The sequence below is a fragment of the Podarcis filfolensis genome, assembly GCF_964270895.1.
Source record: "Podarcis filfolensis genome assembly, chromosome: 1".
In the NCBI taxonomy this organism is placed as follows: domain Eukaryota; kingdom Metazoa; phylum Chordata; class Lepidosauria; order Squamata; family Lacertidae; genus Podarcis; species Podarcis filfolensis.
This window is the reverse complement of record NC_139604.1, coordinates 119396298-119402314: the sequence shown is the minus strand read 5'-3', so window position 1 is coordinate 119402314 and position 6017 is coordinate 119396298. Positions and strand designations below refer to the sequence as shown.

At 43.9% G+C, this 6017-nt stretch overlaps 1 protein-coding gene across 28 annotated transcripts in view; it reads right to left on the bottom strand.

Annotated features, from left to right (window-relative positions):
- EVL (Enah/Vasp-like) overlaps positions 1–6017 on the bottom strand; it is a 141696-nt gene that overhangs the window by 31000 nt on the left and 104679 nt on the right. The window lies entirely within an intron of this gene.

The window sequence follows — 6017 nt, the reverse complement described above, 5'->3', positions numbered from 1 at the left end:
TGGGTCAAACCACAGAGCCTAGGACTTGCCGATTGGAAGGTCGGGGGTTCGAATCCCCGTGACGGGGTGAGCTCCCGTTGCTCGGTCCCTGCTCCTGCCAACCTAGCAGTTCGAAAGCACGTCAAAGTGCAAGTAGAAAAATAGGTACCGCTCCAGCTGTGAGCTGCTCTGGTTCACCAGAAGCGGCTTAGTCATGCTGACCACATGACCCGGAAGCTGTACGCCGGCTCCCTCGGCCAATAAAGCGAGATGAGCACCCAGAGTCGGTCACGACTGGACCTAATGGTCAGGGGTCACTTTACCTTTACGCACACCCCCTGTTTGAATTGTGATGCAGAATGCTGCTTTGTGACGCTCTGGTTCAAAAATACCCACCAAGGAAAGTGGATGCAAGGCCCGCCGAGTTGAAATGAAGAAGCTTGAAGCGAAGAAATAAGGGGCTAACTATACATTACATGCAAAAACAGATTAATGTAACCACGTTGCCCCCACCTCCCCAAATCGCATATGAAAGAAATGCAACTCTGGGGATGTTTAGAACTCATTTAAACCAGCGGAAAGAAAATAATACCCACTTGAAAAGTTGTGTCACTATATCATGACGTTTGTGATGTTGAAACCCTATTTATAAGTCACCTTGGTGAGACCCAGTTTACTTGGCCTACCCTTTCATCTCCTTTGCTTGTTGCTTGTCTGGGTTACCTGTGCAGGAGGGATAATGTGAGGGTGATCTAGGGAGGGATGTGTGTGATGCGTCTTTCCTTAGTATTATGGAAGGAACCTTCCTCCACAGGTGTAGGAAGATGCCCTCAAAATACTGTAGCCAAATGACAGCAGCAGGGATTTGGGCTTCCAGGTGAAGCCTGGAAACATGTATACCTGAATGGACCATGTTCCAAAATCTTGAATCACCTTTTTGGCTCACAGCCACACCCAAATCCATCCACCTCTGTCCAATGAATGCATCCTTCTTCCTCTTCAACAATAAGGCTTTAGATATCGTGATCGTTTCTTGGTCAGGATCTTAATATATATTATGATATTTCCGTGCTGTGTTCCACAAATTTAGCTTGAAGAAGAGAACGGTTATTTTATTTTATTTAAAAAGTACTTATATACCACCAATTCATACAATATCACATGGCAGTGTAACAACTGCATACAGCAAAATCTAAAATGCAGTAATAAATAAATAAATATTAAGGTGGCTGGCTAATCAAGAGAATCTAAACAGTTACATAGGCCTGTTGTCTTCAAGAGAAGCCTGAAAGTTAAAAGCAAAGATGCCTGCTGAATCTCTGCTGGAAGAGGGTTCAAAGCATGGGACCAATGACACTCAGTGTTCAATGTCTAGTTGAGGCCACCTGAGTCTCTGTAACAGGAGGGGACAACTAGCCCCACAACTTCATCCCTATGCAGTCTTCAATTTAAAACCCGAAGGGTTAAACTTATGAAGTGCTGGTTGTCCTTTAGGCTAGGGAAGCTCCATAACTAGTAAGAATAAAACCAAAGAGAGTATCAAATTATCAGGGGACCCATTTCTGGACAAAACAGTGTAATGCTACCCTGTGAGGTCTGCACCTGCCTCTGAAGAATGCCTGTCCGCCTCCCCAAGACGCTATGAGAGGCTATGCTAATCACACTGACTTGAAAAGCATTGTAGAAGTGTAATCTAACCCTGTTCCACTCCAAAGCCTCTTCGCTCAGGTAGCAACTGATGGCTTTATTCAGCAACTGTCAGTAAACCACAGAAATGTCCGCATCCGCAGCAGCTTTCTCCAACCTTGAGTCCTCAGAAAATGGTCATGGATGATGGGAATTGTAGTCCAACAAATTCTGGGGACCCAGAGCTGGGAGAAAGCTCACCTAGGGCAACTCCAACCACTGATGCAGAACCTGACTTCCCCAACAAAGTATCACACATCAATTTGGGGCATGCCATTTTAGGGGAAGAAACTTCTTGGGTTTTTTTTGCGAATTTCTTCAGTGAGGTGTTTTTTTGGGGGGGTGAGGAATACAGATCTGCTATTATTTTTTGCGACCGGACAAAATTTAGAATGGCAAGTCTACGTTTGGCGAAGAAGCAAATAAACTGCTTTCGGAAAACCGAACGATTTTAACGTTACCTTCTGAAAATGCCAAATAACAATAATAAATAGTATTAATATATAATACAACTGCAAGTACTTGGCAATCATTTTTAATGCTTTCTATTCAATTTTACACACACACACACACACACACACACACACACACAAAACTGGATTATATTAATCTAAGCAAAATATATTTTAATTCCCAAGGCATGTGACAACTTTTTAGCAGCCCTCATTTTTGGAATTTGAAAGCTGAAAAACTCAACATGCCCTAACATTATCAACCTCCTTATAAGGCACCACATCCAGAAAGCACCACAAGAGAGATTCTGTAGGACAAGCAATTAACAAATGTCTTTATAAGCAACTTGAGCCACATGAGAGGCAGTGAAGTGTACTGGTTAGTGTCTCAGAAGAGATCTGGGGAAGGCCTGGATTCAAACACCCACTAAGCCATGAGTTTCACTGGGTGGCCTTGGGCCAGACCCTGTCTCTCTACCTGGTCTACTTTACAGAGCTGTTGTGAGAAGTGCAGGGGTGGAACGAAATGGGTTACACTGCCTTGAGCTCTCTAGAGGAAAGCGAAGGGGAAACGCAACCACAAATAAATAAATTAAAAAACATGCAACAGGGAAAAGTAATTAAGATCAAACACCAATGACAATGACAACAACAACAAGGTAACTTGCTAGCTTCTCTAAATTTGGAAAATTGTGTTTTTTTTTAAACCCTAACAACAGCTGATATCCTAGATAATGAAAATGAAATTACACCAGTACTGAGGATTCTAGGCTATAGAAAGTGCCAGGACAGATCTGTATGTTATCATTATCATTATTTATTAGATTTCTGTACCGCACTTCATCCAAAGACCACAGGGCGATTTACAATATTAAAACACAAAAATGCATGCCATAATAACAAACAAAACCAGCACCCCCTCCAAACACAGTTTAAAAAGCCATAGATTGTTTAATTAGCCAAAGGCCCGGTGTCTATTTGCCTCTATGTCTTAATTCATAAGCTTTCCCAGCATCCTCTTCCATGGTGATTGTTTGGAAAGAACAAGTAGTCCATGAGAGGGGGAATGAAACATTCTTTCGTGCTTGTAATAATGCAAACAGGAGATGGACTAGGAGGAGGAACGGAGAACTGGGCTTTTGCACCTTTAATAGTTGTACAAAGCAGGACATTTCAGAAGAAGTCACTATCAAAGGTGCACAAGCCCCATATGTGAGTGAGCAAAAGAGAGGGAGAATAACAGTAACAATATCAACCACTAACCAAAAATCCAAAACAGGAGGCGAAACCCAAAGAAGAGGCGAGCAAGAAATTTAGAGATTGAACATGGAAATCTAGACCTGCTGAAATCCCTTCTTCTACAGAACTAGTTAAGGCGCAGGAGCCCTGTGCTCTTTTGTATCTGGCGCCACCTCCACAGGTGTAGATCGCAACTACAGCTGTGGATTTTGTCCGAATTTCTCCTTCATCTACTTGTACTTCCATTTCATTTTTAAAATGCACACCAAAAAACTGGACTGCTTGCAATGATGAAAAGTTGCAAGGAAGCACCAAGACTTCAGCATTATCTTATTATTTTCATCGTGTTCTTGGGGCAACTAAGGTTCTGGACCACAGTCTAAGAGCCACTGATGTAGCCCATCCCTAATCTCTATTATTAATTTCTGGCAACTGGCAACAGGTTTTTTTTACATGAAAAGTAGCCTTGAGAGATTGCAGTCTTTAGCGGAGGAATAATAGTGTGTACATGCAGGGCAGGTTTCTGCTAAAAACCATTCCCAAAACTGCCCCCCCCCAAGACCTCAGGCTTTCTGACATATATTTGCAAGAGTCAATATTATTCCAGAATTCTGTAGTGGAAGGGGAGGCAGCAGGAAGTGGAATTTAAGCAAAACACGGTGAGCAGGAAAAGGGTTAAGCACAAGAACAGCACCTTGCCTCTTCTCAAAATAGCAGTTTCGCAAAGCAGTTTTTCATTAAACACACACACACACACACACACACACACACACACACACACACACCTGCTGAGGCTCTATTATACACATTTGCACACCAACACTTCTGTGCTTTAAATGATACATGAAGAAAAACACGTATTTTAAGATGCATTTGAAAAATATGACGTACAGTGAGTTAATCGGTAAGAGCTCATCAGTAAGAGTAGCAGTTAATAAAACAGCAGATGCACAGCAAATATAACACAACATGGCAATCAAAGATACAGAGCTTTAGAGTTAATAATTTAATCTGGTTACTTTTTTAAAAACCAACAACGACCAACAACTCTCATTTTAATCAGGATTCCCAGAACTTGCTGAGTTCACTCCTCCCACACCTCCCGGTATTAATTCATCTGAACCTCTCTGCAGTTCAACCACCATCCACTGGAAAACAAAGAGACGGGAGAAATCGGAGGTAACGTTATGGCAGGAAACGTATCTCCCAACAGGGAGGGATTCCGAAAGGGAAGTTTTCATTTCAAAGCCTGACACTGTCTTAACGTACAGAATTGGGAGTGGGGCGGGGGGGGAGAGGAAGGGGTCTGCAATGTCTCTCACTCTTCCCTTTTGCAGCAGCAGCACTTTAAGACCCTCAAGGCACAGAAGAGAGAAGAAGTGGAAGTTTTCCATCACCTACAAGACATCCTGAACAGGAGGATGCAGTCACACTGACAGAGGCAGAAGCAGTGGCAAATCCATTCCCTGTTAACCATAGTATGGCGGCGCCTTTTGTTTAGGACAAACTCCAATGCAACTCTTCCATGGCCCTGGGCATTTCTAGCACCCCGCAGTGGGCCAGGTTACATGGGGTGTAATCGATCCCTCCGCACAGCAGCCGACTGGGCCTCGGCTTTTAATTATTTAACCGGAGGCAGCCTTCCTGGCCTATCAGGGATGTTTGCAGGGTTCTCTAATGCAACACACCGTCTCGAAGGCAAGAATGAAGATGGCTGAAATGGCACGGGAGGAAACCTGACAGCCACGGAGGTAATGTGGGGAGGCCGCCTGCCATCTATAAATACTGTAGGGAGTAGAATAGTCCGATGCAGCAGCAGCCTTCAAAATTCCCCAGGGCTCTCCTTAGACCAGCAGTGGTCAAATATCAGCAGAGAGGAAAAGGCTGCCACTCTGTGGCTATGCATGCAAAAAGACCACGATAATGCATAGGTTTTTAAGGGGGCAGTCAGATGCTGTTGTGATTGCTCGAGAGTAGCCAGGCAGGACTCCGACCTGTCTTTTACAGGCTTTATTTTGGTGCAAACTATTTACAGCAAAGAGCGTCATAAGTTCATGTCTGGCTCAATCGCTAGCAGAATCCGGGAGTGGTCTGTTCTTGTACCTCCCCCAACATAAAAGTTTTGTCACCCCCAGCCTTTTCTGCTCCTCCCTGCGCCTCAAGCTACTGCGCATGATGGGCGAGGGCAGGGGTGTGCTTCCCTCCCCTCCGGCTTGCTTGGGCGTGGTGTTAAGGCTCGCACTAGCATCCTCTGGTCCTTGAACCTCGTCTCCACTGGAGGTGGGGCTTTCCTCCTCGCCGGAAAAGGAACTGCTTCGCAAGATTTTCGGAGGCTCCCCGTAACGCAACTCCCCCTCTATCTCTCACCTCTGAGCCGATGGCAGTTCCCTGACAGGGGCTACAGTACAAAACTACAGAGCTGTAAATCTCAAGAGCAGAGTTCTTCAATACAAAAAGTTATTATATTGAATTTCCACAAATTTCACTTAAAATTCAAATACAAAATATTTTTTTCTTTTGCTTTATCGACTTCCCATCCCATTTTCCATGGGGTGTTGTGTGTGTGTGTGTGTGTGTTTAATTCATCTCATTGCAGCACCCTATCTTCAATCTTTAATATAAACCATAACCATAATACAATGATCTCTAATCATTACTGTT